General features: G+C 38.9%; 1 protein-coding gene across 9 annotated transcripts in view; it reads left to right on the plus strand.

The window, feature by feature from the left end:
• The first annotated feature begins 392 nt into the window (after positions 1–392).
• FKBP5 (FKBP prolyl isomerase 5) overlaps positions 393–14,429 on the plus strand; it is a 98,374-nt gene continuing 84,337 nt past the window's right edge. For 4 of the 9 annotated variants that reach the window (XM_058554513.1, XM_058554511.1, XM_058554514.1 and 1 more), the window contains exon 1: positions 393–492. The gene's annotated coding sequence lies outside the window, so the exon portion shown is untranslated. Of the gene's footprint in view, positions 493–823; positions 973–3,485; positions 3,567–14,429 lie in introns of those variants that run through there. The other 5 variants (XM_058554509.1, XM_058554517.1, XM_058554515.1 and 2 more) reach the window with 4 other exon arrangements.

Here is a 14,429-nt window from a genome sequence, read left to right on the forward strand (position 1 = left end):
GAGAGACGATTCAGATGTGAAGTCAACTAGCTTGTTTAGGTGTTCGTTTCTCTAGAGGTAAGGGCCGGTGTGAGGGGGTGCCGGTCGCTTTCCTCCACCCCTCCACTCCGGCCTCCACAAAGGGCGACGGCCAGACACGTGGGCTGGTGCGGAGAGGCGGAGGTTACACTAAGGCGGAGGTGCAAATGGACGGGGGCGGGACCTCATTTGCATGGACGGCGCGCGGCCACCAATCCGGACAGGCAGAGCGGCAGCCCGCGCGCCTTTTGGGGGCGGACTGACAGCCCCGGGGCCCTATGGAAGGCGGGTCCTGCGGCCGGCGGGGGCGGGCCGGCGCCGGGCGCTGCCCGGGGGATTCGGGCCGGCTCTTGGGCGCTGCCAGTCTCGGGCGGCGGCGTCCGGCGCGCGGGCGGCCTGCTGGGCGGGCTGAGGGGCGAGCGGCGTGCGAGTGAGGCGGAGAGAGACGGAGACGACGGGCGAGCGCGGCGGCAGGTACCGGCGCCATGGCCGCAGGGATGGGGCGGGCGACCGCGGCGCCCCGGGAGCCGAATTCCCTCCGTCGCGGTCCGGCCGCCTCCCCGCTCCCTCACGCGGCTCCCCGGCCCGGGAGCGGCGCGCGCGGCCGGCGGAGCCTCGAGGCCGGCGCGCCGGAGGCCCCCAGCCCCAACGCGGGGCAGGCGCGGGGCCGGGGCTCCTCCGGGAGCCGCTCCCGCCCCGCCGCGTTCCCCTCGGGGAGGCGAGGCCGGGCCCGCCCGCCCGTCCTCACCCGGCTTTTGTTTCCCGCCCGGGGTGACAGGTCCCGGCCCGACTCGCCCGAGGCGGGAGCCGGCGGCGGGACCCGCGGAGAGCTGGGCGGCGCGTGAGCAGCAGCCGGCGCGGGCGGGAGAGCAACTTCGCCTTCCGGGGCCCGGGCGGCGGGCGCAGCGAGCGGGGCGCGATGGAGCCGCGCTCACCTGGCGGGGCCTGTGCAGGGTGAGGATCTCGAAGGGTCCCGCGGCCGGCGCCTCGGCTTTCGCTTTGCGCTCCCCGGGCGGCGGGGGTGGATGCGCGCGGCCCGCCTTCACCTGCCGCCCTGGGACGAGTGAGTGGGAACAGCATCCCGCTCTCGGCCGCTCTTGGAGGGTGCCGGGGCAGCGCTCTTCTGACAGGTGATACTCTAGAGCCAGGTGAAAGCCAGTGAAAAGTTGTTTCAGGGCTCCTTGTCCATTTCCCTCCTGGGGCGTTCTGACGCCTCATTGAGTCTAAAAAGGTGTTCTGGCGACTGTAGAGGCGTCAAACCCAGTATCGATGAAAAACCATTTGGGGGGTCAGCGTGTGGGTTGCCTTCTTTCGATGCACGAGCCAGGGGGAATCTTGTAGTCTCGTTTAAAAACTCGGGTTCTGCAGTGGTGGCGAAAGCCTGGGAAGGTACAAGTTGTAAATGGAGAATGCAGAAGTCTAGATATCCTCAGTGTGGTTCAGGACAGAGTGTACAGCGTTTGGCCGCCATTCAGTAAATTCTGCATGAAGCAGTTTGAGCTCGTGGTTTTGGATTTACTTTTCAGGAGTATGTTTTCCAGTGGAATAAGGCTTAGCATTGAATGGGAGCTTTCTTTGCCTCTGGGAGGGTAGACAGGAGTGTTTATTTTCATTGTCTTCTCATTTTGTTAGATTGTGGACGAGGGAAAAGTGAAGGCATATTTTGGTTAAGTATTTTTGTAGTCTGTGGGAGTTCTGCCGAGCTCCCCCACCAAGAGTTCTTACTTTAGAGAATTATAGTGGCTTTTTCTCTTGGTGTTCCAATCAAAATTCAAGGATAGCCTTGAAGAACTTCTTATTCTTGGGGGAAATTTTTATTTGTCATACTTTCACTTATTTTCTGTCTCCCAACTGACCTCCGCTTAACAATCTACAATTATGGCCTTGACCACTTTAGGCCCTGACCAGTTTATCAATATGTTTTTTAAAAATATTTTTTAAATGAGGGTTAATAAGAGTCATCATTTGTGAGAAACACTTGATTTAGCTTACTCGTTTTTTTTCCTATTATGTGTCTCGTTGGATATCTGTATTGGGTATGATTTATACTTGAGATGTTAAGTTTAACTTCTTAAGAACAAAGTTGTAATTTTGATCTAAATGCTACTTTATTAATATTTCATTGAATGGTAATTTTACTTATTTACCTAGCTAATTAGTAACACTATTTAAAGGTGAACTCTTTAACCAATAGGCTAGTTGTGACTATTTGAGATTTAAAAAAAATAGAGATGGTCTTTATAAAATGTTTTATTTCTCTAAAACAACAGGCCTGTATGTTATGAGTTCTTTGTCTTTCTAACTTTTAACAAAACAAGTATGTTTCTGAATCTTTTTTTCAGTTATGGGAATTTTGGGTTAATTTATTTTTTAAAACATAATTTTAACCAGTTCAACATGAAAAACTTAAAATATTGGATTCGGCAGCTAGTTAAATCTTCAATTTTCAGTTTATTCTTGGATTGGAAAAGAATGCATATTATAGGCTAGTTTCCTAAAATGTTTCTTAGTTTAGAACAAATTAGTCTAGAGAAGAAAGAACATCCTCTTTCTATAGCTGTAGAAGAGGTTATTGCTATTAAAAAGCTGTATTGGCTTTTTGATGCTTAGTGAGGGTAGATTGGTTGAACAGTGACTCGTCCTCATGTAGAATGGGTTTATTCTATATAAATAGTTGTAAGCAATCTTATAAGAGTGGGGCTCTCATTGTTTTGGATGATTTATATAATTGCACTTTAAAGTGTATAGGAATATATTAGTTTAGCTACTGTGTGTAATTAGACGTTTTATAATCTTTATCCTATGATAATGCTTAAATATACTACATATCATAAATTAAAGTTATATTTCATAGTTTTATTTGCACAAAAGCATGTTTTAGGAGCTTTAACTATAAAAGTGCCTTTTAATTAAAAGCCCGTTTTCAAATTCAATTTTTAGATATTTTAATTACTAATTTTTTGTCCACTTTAATTTGTGGTAGACCATATCATAAAATTATCAACCACATTTCAGTTTCAAAATTAAGCATAAGTTGAATTCTTCTACACAATAAACAATGGGAGCGTTTTTAAGTCAGTTACTCTCAGGCGTGGCTCCTTTTGAGTTTGAGGATGGGCAAATATTTTTGAATGAATAAAGCCACAAAAAACAAGGACCTATGTTAAAACAGCCAAATTTGAGAATAAATCAAATGACACTGTTAGACATTAATAATACTTTATAACAGTAATATGCATGTTATACCTGGCATTAAGAATATCCTCTATAAGCCTTTACTATAATTTTTCACAATTCCTAAAGAAGAATCTATGTTGTACATATTTTGGCACACTTAATTTTGTAATTATTTAATGCTGAACAATTAAATATGTACATTTCTAATGCTGAAACTATTTGAACTTTCTAACCTAGCTGATTAATTAGATTGTTTTTTCATTACTTTACATTTCTGAATTTTTTTGCAGTGCATTTTTAACTTCTGACATATGTCCCCAAAAGTGTAAAGAAAATTAAATCTACGTGCATCGGGGACTGGGTGGACGTTGGTATGTAAATCACGTAACTATTGATTTAAAAAACGTAGCCATTTAAGTGTGATATAATTTGCAAATAAGATGTTTATTGTATAAAAGTTCTGCCAAATGAGATAGGTTAAAATAATTTATAGTAGGGCCATATATACCCTTGTGACTATAGTCTTTGTAACTAACAGGTTACTAAGGGTATTTTAGCAATATTTGAAACACTAAAATTCAAGTACTCAAAATAATTTGCACCTCGTAGTTTATTGTGATGAGACTTGACCTGCACTCGGCTGAAACTTAAACATGTAAAACTGTAATCCTTAAATGGGGCAAGTTCATTTTATGCTTAATTTAGAATTTACTTCTAGTCTTTTGGAAAATGTTTGGTTAATGAGAGTGAAGGACCACCAGAGGGAGTGTGGGGTCTGTTTGTTGTACCCGTTTTCTGCCCTTGGTCTGGAAGAAAAAGATTTTAAAAATAAGAATAAACTTTTATTTTAGTTCTCTAAAATAGTCAGACAAAAGATATTGAAAGTTGGGGATTGTAGCTGTTTGGAGCTGCTGTCATTTTTGTAACACTCAAGGCTGTTTTCTTTTAGAAAAAGGTACAATTTTTAGAAAAAGTAAAATGATGTATTTTCAGAGTGAAATAATGGATTTTTAAGTAAACAGTTACACATCTGTGAAAGTTAGGGAACATCCAGATGCTAGGAATGTTTTTTAAGATTAAAAATGTAGTACATTTGAATTGTATGCTTTTGAAATTGCTCATTTTTTGGAAGGAAGAATAAAAGATGAAGAAAGATCAAAGACCAGAAGAGGGTTGTTTTTTCCCTTTTTTAGTTGCAGACTCTTCCTGAAAGCAGGCAATAGTAAATTTCTAGAACCGTTTGTAGCATTCTGTCTCAATCTTGGCAATTTATAGATGATGTTAAATGAGGAACCACTCTTAGTCTCCTGAAAATGATCATCTGATTATCAAAAGCAGGGTTGGGAATTTCAATTTGATTTCTTCAAAATCAGATTTGTATGTATTTTCTTAATGTCCCTAAACTCTGAAAATTAAAGAACCTCCTCTGCTGTCAGCTGAAAATTACACAGTGGAATTTGAAAGTCAGAATGCCTCTATCACAGACAATGCTGCAGTAAGTTACCTTTTGGAGTGGAGAAAACATCCTAGAGATTGAGTGCTTTTCAGAATGTATTCTGAATGAAGAGGGAATGGTCTTTACTACCCAATGGAATTATTTCCATGTTTAACTTTTTAAAAAAAGCAAGACAAAAAAATAAAATCTTGTGATCTTAACACATATTTTGAGTTTTGCCCCTATCATAAAATCCTTACGTGGTGGATGGCAACATTTAATGCTTTGAAATTCTAGTTTAGAAAGGGGATTTGTTATGAGAAGAAAGTATTTCCTTGAAGCAGGACAGAGTAGCTTACGTGGAGAGAAGTTTATTTCTCTCTTGAATTATTCTTAGGTTAAGACATAATACTAAGACAAATTGAGATGGTCATCTTTCCCATCTTAGATTTATTTTCACTATGAACTTTATAAGTTCTTTTAAAATATCTTTATTGGTCCTAGGTGGACTTCTCAGAATCTATTTACTTATATATCTATATACATACACACCACACACAAGTAGATAAAATATCTATATTATATTTTTTGCAATATATATGTATAACTGTATATATTTGCTTTATATATGTGCATATATAAATCAACCCATCTATCTGTCTATATGATATGACTTCCCAGGCTTATTTATATGTGAAACCCTTTTTTTTTGTTTTTGAAGAAGATTAGCCCTGAGCTAACATCTGTTGCTAATCCTCCTCTTTTTTGCTGAGGAAGATTGGCCCTAGGCAAACATCTGTGCATATCTTCCTCTACTTTATATGGGACACCGCCACAGCATGGCTTTTGATACATGGTGCGTAGGTCTGCGCCTGGGATCCGAACCTGAACCCCAGGCCACTGAAGCAGAGCGCATGAACTTAACCTCCAGGCCACTGAAGCAGAGCGCATGAACTTAACCGCCACGCCTCTGAGCCGGCCCCAGTGAAACCCTTTTTTAAAAAAAATGAAATCTTGCTGCATCAAGAGGAGTAAAGTACATGTTCACAAAAAGACTGATACAAAATGTTCATAGCAGCTTTTTTCACAAGAGGAATGAACTACTGATTCAGACAGCAACATAGATGAATCTCAGAAATATTCAGAGCAGGAGAAGCCAGACACAAATATGTACTATATGATGCTATTTATAAAAAATACAAGAACAGGCCAAACTTAGGTATGGTGAGAGAAATCAGGACAGTGGTTTCTGGGTACAGGCTGTAGTTGAGTGTAAAGGGGCAAAAGGGAACTTTTTAGGGTGATGGAAGTATTCTTTGGCTTGATTTGGGTGATGGTAATTCCAATGTACACTTTTTGGGTAACTTTTTATTTTCATATAATTTTTAACTTAAGGAAAAGTTGCAAGACTAGTACGAGGAACTTGCAGATTGACCAATTGTTGGTGTATACATTCGCTCAAACTTATTGAGCTGAATACTTAAGATCTGTGCATTTTACACTATGTAAATTTTACTTTAATAAAAAAGCTACAAAAATTTGTTGAAGATGAGAATGATCTTGTTATCTGCAAACGTGAAATACCTTGATTTGGAATTAAGCACTGCTTTAGTAATGATGTAGAAAAAGAGAATCACTGACAGTCTTTTATCTGTACATGTATGTATGTTTTTATGCTGCTTCTCTCTGAAGTTTCATGATGACGTATTTCTGTTAGAAAAAACAAGATCTGGAAAATGATTTAAGGCAGAACTACCAGTGAGGAGACCCGAGTTTATTTTGTTATCCTGTGCACGTCACCTAGGGAATGAGACTGATACCTAGCAATTGCTTTCTGGGAATCAAAGGTGGTGATTATTCCTCTTAAAAGAGTTGCACCCGGGGGGCCGGCCCGGTGGTGTGGTGGTTAAGTTCCTGCATTCCGCTGTGGCCTGGGTTTCACAGGTTAGGATCCTGGGTGCGGACCTACGCACCACTCATCAAGCCGTGCTATGGCAGGCGTCCCACATATAAAGTAGAGGAACATGGACACGGATATTAGCTTAGGGCCAATCTTCCTCAGCAAAAAGAGGAGTATTGGCAACAGATGTTAGCTTGGGGCTAATTTTCCTCACACACACACACAAAAAAAGTTGCACACCTGTAGTGTGCTAGGCTTTGTACAGACATGTACAGTCTTTACTGTCCTGGAGCTTACCAGATGAAGAGGAGGCAAACAAATCTGGTTGTCATTTTTGGGTGGTGCTGTTTATCTTAGGGAGGAAAGATTGGCGCTTGTAAACCCTATAAACTGTTCTGGATCATCAGTAAGTGGTAAATCTAAGTGGTGAATTTGGTGCTCTCTGTTAGTTTTAGTGCTGCCATAGTCTCAATAGAGTGATTTGATTTAAATTAAATCTATTTAAATCATAGCTTAAATTATGATAATTATTTAAAATGTTCAACTTTTTCTCTACTTATTATTTTGTATAATTTTAAATATGTGTTCTTTACAATTTAGGATTAGGTATAGTTTATGGATATTGGTTCATTTTTTTTAACTTTTTTTTTTGCATCTGTATAAGAAAGTTGTTTATTTGGTTATTTACTAGAGTGGAAGATGTATGAAGTAACAGGATTAGCCAGCAGGTTCAACAAATTAATCATTGATACTGGGGAAAACATTTATTTGCCTTTACTAACCAAAACCATACATTTATATGGCCTATATATTTTTCTTCAGCAAAAATGTGAGTTCACTGAAGAGAAAAATGACAAATGTCCAGAATCAACCAATGTGGATAAAGGAACTAACTTTCTCCATTTAATGAACATATTCATGTTCCTCTGAAATGACAGACTGGGCCTTTTCTCCCTTTCATACACACTAAATTTCATCAGTCTATCGAGAATGAATAAAACATTATTTGAAAAGTCTCTTTATCTGCTAGAATTTTGTTTTGAGTTGTCAAGCCTTAACTGCAGATAGAATTTTTAAAATATCTGTAGGTAGCCTTTTTTAGACTTTATATTATGAAAGTTTCAAGCAGACACAGAACTGGAGAGAATAGTATAACAAACCTCCAAGTACCTAATTCTCCAGATTTATTAATTATCAACATTTTGGTTAATGTGCTTTTAAAACTGTTAAATTCTCACAAATATTGTAAAATAGTAGTATTGGTGCACTAGATTTTTCTCTCAGTTTTTATCAGAAGTTTTGTTATAAATAGAGAAACCTAAAAAGCAGTGTGTTTTAGCTCAGAGACTTGACTTTGGATGTTTGGTAATTATGAAACTATTTTTATTCTTAGCTCCTTTTTGTCAGTTCACAGCCTGGAAAAGAAAGATTAATTTTTTAGCTTTTCATTTAGAATAAATTAGTCCAAATATTCTGTATCTGTAGAATAAGGTGCTATTCATCTGGAAAGTTAGGTGATCTTCAAAGTGTAGTATTTGAGGAATGCTGTTGTCTAAATGTTTTTCTGTTACTTTCTCTTTCTCTGAAAACTCAATCATTGCTGTGCTTTTTAGGCCCCAAATCTATATCTTCTGTCTAAACTTGAGGCCTTCCAAACTTCAGGCCCAAATTTTTACCTATGTCTTGAAACTAAGTGTGTTTAAATACCGTCTCTGTAGCAACTGCACACCAACCTCCGCTCCCTGCACTCCCAGCCAGAATGCTTCTCGTCCTGACTTTCTTCATTAGCTGTTCATGACACCATTATTCTTACTGGTCATTTTTGACTCTTCCTTTACTTTTTAAGTTCAGTGAGTCACTAAATCACTTTGTTTCTAACTTCATAATGTCTCTTTTTAGCCTTTTCATTTCCACTACATTCGTCCTAGTTTAGCTAACATGTTAAAGCGGGAAGTTATCCCTAATCTGTAATGAACTTTATATGTATCAAAATTAAGATATGTTCCTGAAGTAGAATAGGGCATTTTCTTCCATTCCAGAGAAGGTTTTAGTCAGCCTTACAGGCAAACACAAAATTTTTAAGGAGTAGGTAATCATATTTAAACCAAGATGATATAGATGATTTCCAGATCACTCAGCTCACATAACCTGGTGAATGGTGGCTGGTAGTGCCCACAGTTTATCAAGGGATGTAAGCAGCAGACCTTCTGAGACCGCAGAAATGGCCCAGGATGAGTTCCTTCCAGCTCAGAATATCTGCAAGTGCTTTGCAGCAGGGGAAATACTGAGGGTATGTAACACATTTTCAGGACTTCCTAGTTGTGTTTTATGGCTAAAAATACAGGTCTCTGGGTTTACCTGAGAACTCTTCTATCCATTGACCCATATTTCCTGGCCAAGATAGTTTCCATCAAAAAGCCATATTGCCTAAAGTGACGTGATACTCTATCTGTTATGCCACAAGTGACATGATATTCTATCTCATTACTTTCTCCTCTCTTTATGGGCTCTTGGAATTGATGTTTGTCAGAAAGATAGGAGCCTGGGGTTAGTTGGGAGGATATAAAATAGAAATGGGAAAATAAGTGATATCTGTTGTGCTTCCCACCAGCAGTCATCCAGCCTCCAGGGGGCTTGGGCCTGACTCCTTTCCGGATGGATTGTAGCTTATCAACTTGGCTTGCTTTTGGTCAGCTTATGGAGATGTTTCTTCTTTCTGCTCTTCTGGGAAATGTTTGAATTTCCTCCTGGTAGGAACCAAGACCTAATTTAAGATTACTGACTTTAGGGATAAGAGAATGAAATTCTATATTGCTTTAGATAATCCTGAATATCTGATTATTTTCTTCTCCAGGAATTAAGAATAACATGGGGATTCTGAGATGCTTATGCAGAAATTAATTTAATGGTTATTAAGAGTGGAAAATGGAGAAGAAAAATACACTATTTCTAGAAAGCCTGCTGTGATAGGAATAGACGTTGGGATGAGTTCAGGGGTGCGGCTGCTAAGCAGCCGTATGATCTTGGGCAAGTTAAAGTTACTTAACCTCTCTGAGCCTCATCTTAGTTGTAAAATGAGTAGGTTGGGTTAGATAGTGTCTTATGGTCTCTTTGCAGCTCTGAAATTTTAAAATGAGTGGTCTTTCAGGAAAAAAACTCCTTATTTATATACTGTTCCTAGTTAATGATTTTCCAGTGGCTGTTTCGCATACATATTTTTCTGTTTCCATTAGAGGTTAGGAAAAGAAATAATTAAAGGGAGTCAGTATTCCGTTCAGTATTCACAGTAATCCAGTATTCTAAAATGGATTAGATTTTTGTGTTTTCATTTATCTACGTCTCGTTACTGGATTTATTCTGGACTCTTTCATCTTCTGCTTGTGTCCGCTTTCCTGTTTTTCTCGCTTTTTCATATCATCTTGGCTTTACAGTGTGACTTTCATATCCCTCTTTCTGCTGCTTCTCCCTGCTACTGCTTTTTTCTAGTTATCCTTCATTGCCCCTATTTCATTATGGGCATGGAATTTGTTAAATAGACCCTTGAGTCTGAGCTATCACTAAATTAAATTTAGATGTCCTGATGGTTTTAGGATTAACGAGACCCTTCTACTCTTTAATACAGAAACTAGAGAGATGAGTCCTAAAGTAAAGGAAGTAGGGGAGCCTGAAAGGAGAAGGAATGGTGTAGGAGAGAGTTTCTATGGATGATGATGATTATTATTTTTGGTGTGGAAGGTTAACCCTGAGCTAACATCTGTTGCCAATCCTGCTCTTTTTGATGAGGAAGGTTGGCCCTGGGCTAACATCCATGCCCATCTTCCTCTACTTTATATGGGACGCCGCCACAACATGGCTGGACAAGTGTTGTGCAGGTCAGCCCTGGGGATCCAAACCTGCGAGCCCCGGGCCACCGAAGTGGAGCGTGTGAACTTAACCACTATGCCACTGGGCCAGCCGTTCCATGGATTATTTTGATATTTTGGTTTAAAATATAAATTAAAATCTTTCTTAAGTTTTGGTGAGGGTAACTCTGCCAGTGATATCAAAGTTTAGTCCTGAAGTCTTAATGGACTGTGAGCTTCTTGAGAGCAGTAGCTATACCTCTAATTCTGAATCCTTAGTGTTCAGCCTAGTGCTGCAGAGTAAGTGCAAGTTGAACTGAATTGTTAGGGCTGATTCTTTCTTCAAGGTGTTTGTGATGGGCTGGAGTTTAAAAGTATGGTATAGACTCTTAAGGAAGACTATTACTACTACTTTGTGATATTGGACAAGATATTTAGCTTCTCTAAGCCTCAGTTTCCTCATCTATAGTATTGGGGAGGAGCAGTAGTAATACCTACTTCAGGGTTGTTGTGAGGATTAAATGAGACAATACATATAAAGCACTTAGCTCAGAGCCTGGTATATGTCTTCACTAAATATTAAGCACCATTATAGTTTCATTAATAAGCACTTTTGTGTTCCAGATATTAAGTTCTGTTAGGTGCTAAGTAGCATTGTTACAGAATAAATAAGACAAGATCCTGTTCTTAGAAAAGATAGAACATATGCACAAAAGATGAATAACAACCTAGGTCCCGTGGTAAGTGGCAAATGAGTAGTTTACTTAAGGACTCAAGAGGCAGGAATAATTGCTAAGCAGATGAGAACTTCAGGAAGGTGAGAGAACGTGACCTGAGCTTTGAAGGACTAGTTAGCAAGTTAAGAGGACAGGCTCCTCGGAGCCAGACTGCCTGTGTTGGAATCCTACCTCTGCTCCTGTGCAATCTTAAGCAAGTTACTTAACCTCCCTCCTGGGATTGTTGAGAGATTTAAATTAGTTAATACATGTCAAGCACTTAGAACAGTGCCTCAAACATAGTTGGAGCATGATAAATTATTGTTATAAGTTGAGAGAAGGGAGAATGCATTTCAGGTAGAACATTGAGTGTAATGAAGGGATGGTATCCTAGGTTTGTTTGAAATGTTGAAACCAAATTGGCTGGAGGGAATAACCTGTTGGAAAATAGTGGATGATTATGCCAGGGCAGAATTATAAAGGATTAAGCCAGGGAGTATGACATCTTTTCTGTATGTACTGAGGGAACTTGGGGAGATTTGTTGGGTTATTTGTGAAACATTCTTGTGTGTTATAGAACATTTCTAAGTCTGTATCTCTGGGATTTCCCGCCATCTTTCCTGATTTCAATATAACTGAAACTTCTATTCAAACTGATTTTGACAATGAAGCTCAGGATCTTCCATGCCTCTTCAATTTGTCCATTTTTTTTTATAAACGTGTTTTTTGCTAACTTTCTCTTTTTCTCACCATATTCTAGTTGTTTACATAATCCTTATTCCTTTTCTCCAAAGTTTAGTGGATTTCTGCTACTGTTTTCCTCTGTCCTCAAAAACCCCAGTCCAGATCCTAAATCACTAAAGCCATAAAGTAGAAAGGGCCAGGAAGAGGGAGAAAGGGAGAGGAGGGGAAAGAAATATCCTCTAGACCAGCCATCTTGTTTTTAGAAGACTTTGAGATCCAGAGGAAGAAAGTCACATGCTCAAGATCCACCGCTAATTAAGGAGCAGGGCTTTACCTTTCCAAGCTAAACTAGGGCTGTTTTTTACTGTTATCCTAGTGTAATTCTCAACCATCTGGGTGGGAATGACGGTAGTACTATCAATAATTTTTCTACTACAGCTATTAAACACTGAGATAAAAAATAATTTTATTACCAGGAATAGTGTGATAATAATTCACCCTTCTTAATGAGAAGCCCATGATTACATTTCTTGGACAAGCATTACTATTCTTACAGTAATGTTTAAAACCAAGACTCCAAAATCTGCTTTAAGAAGAAAAGGGTTTCTTTCTTTCATTTTTATTTTTTATTTATTTATTTTTTTGTGAGGAAGATCAGCCCTGAGCTAACATCCACGCTAATCCACCTCTTTTTGCTGAGGAAGACTGGCCCTGGGCTAACATCTGTGGCCATCTTCCTCCACTTTATATGGGATGCCGCCACAGCACGGCTTGACAAGTGGTGCATCAGTGCGCACCCGGATCCGAACCCGGGCCGCCAGCAGCAGAGCGCGCGCACTTAACTGCTACGCCATGGGGCCAGTCCCTTTCATTTTTAGAGTTGTAAATTGTAGATATAATAGTGTCGTAAACATAAATCGCATTCTCAAATAAAAGAGGACTTGTTTGTCATGGTGAAACGGAGGTTCTTTACAGAGTGATTGATAGGACAGTAAGGTTAGCATGAAAAGGTGGGAGCCATTGTGCTTTCACAGCACAGCCCCTGACCCTCTACTTCCATGATGACAGGAGTCTCTAAGTTTGCGTCTTCTTCAGTCTCGTACATTTTAGTATAGGCCACACCTAATGGTGAGAAACGTACTCAAGCGCTCTTTTCTTCTACACTGTTTTCCTACCTAGATACAGTGTGATAGAATATCTATAGAACCCTAAGCTTAGTCTCTGGCCACCCTAGTTGTTCAATAAATACTCCCTTCCCTTTTTACAGAGCAGGTAATTTTTCTCTATATAAATAATGTCAGTTCCTAATCACCAAATCACTATCACACCGCTTTTCTTCCCTTGAAATGTATTGTTTTAACTTCGGCAAGATGCCCTCCCTGCATTTCGAAAATTTGTGTGGTGCACAAATAGTTTTTAGTCACTTTAAGCATAATTTTATCATGAAATCATTTTCCAAATGGTAGCCTTTTCTTCTATATTCTTTCCCACGTTTAAAGAAAGAAAAAGTGGCATGGGTTACATAAAGATGCTTTGTATCAGATCAACTTATTTATATTTCCCATGGTTTGGTTTCTTTTTCTTGTCTTCATTTTTGTGAAGGGAGAAGGGGATTTTTTTTTCTTCCTCATAATCTGCGACTTGTTTTGTATTTGGATGATTACTCTTGAGAACAAATTTTATCTTCTATTTATGCTATTAGGAGGGAAGAGAAATGCTTCAAAATTAGATTTTGGATTTTTTTTGAGAGCTGAATTTGTGTGTGTGTGTGTATAGGTTTTTCTTAGCCCCTTTCTTCATATAATATGTAGGATTTTCTGTTTCTGTTTTTAAATTGTTTGCTTATGTCAAATTGTGTTGTTTGAAAAAATTCTGTTAAACTATATGTTTATGAGTGGTTGCTAGCTTTTCTAAATTTATATAGTAATGAATTTTGCTGTTAACTTCATTCTTAGAATTTTTTTGTAATTTAACTTCTTTAGGTATAAGCCCTGCAATTCTTACACGTTGAGAGAAAAGAGACAATTGGTTTTTGTCACTTTCATTATATAAATTATTTGGCTATCTTCTCTCGTTTATTATCGTTTTCTGTTTTTTATTTGTGGCTCCTAAAAGTGGAGACAGTTTAACATTATGTTATGCATTCTTATAGACTGTAGTCTTTGTTATAAAATGTATTCATTTCCTTTTCCATTTTTAATATGACTGTATTCTAGATTTTCTTTGTTTAATTCATGATATAGTTTTGTTTAGTTTTTGGCTAGATTTGTCAATTTGGGTTGTAGTTTCTTTTCATCATCATATTGTTTTTGTTCATTTTATTAATATCTCCTTTTATCTCCATTGAACAAACTTTTGGTATTACCATATGCTGAACATTTTCACGTGTGTGTGTGTAATTTCTAAAGAAGTGTGACTGAGTTTCTCTCTTTTTTTAAGATTCCTAAACCATTTAAACGTTTTTATACCTATTGTCTATTTTGCACCCAAGAATGCTAACAGTATATAAGATTTTAATAGTTTATGTGAGTTAATTTTTTATGACAGTTATCTAGCTTTGCCAGACCAATTTTGTTAGTAAATTAAAAACATTTAAAAATTACTAACCCTCCTAATCTAGTGTCCCTAATTTAGTAATTTGTTTTGATCCTTGTGTC

This window comes from Diceros bicornis, chromosome 14 (assembly GCF_020826845.1).
Source record: "Diceros bicornis minor isolate mBicDic1 chromosome 14, mDicBic1.mat.cur, whole genome shotgun sequence".
Lineage (NCBI taxonomy): Eukaryota > Metazoa > Chordata > Mammalia > Perissodactyla > Rhinocerotidae > Diceros > Diceros bicornis.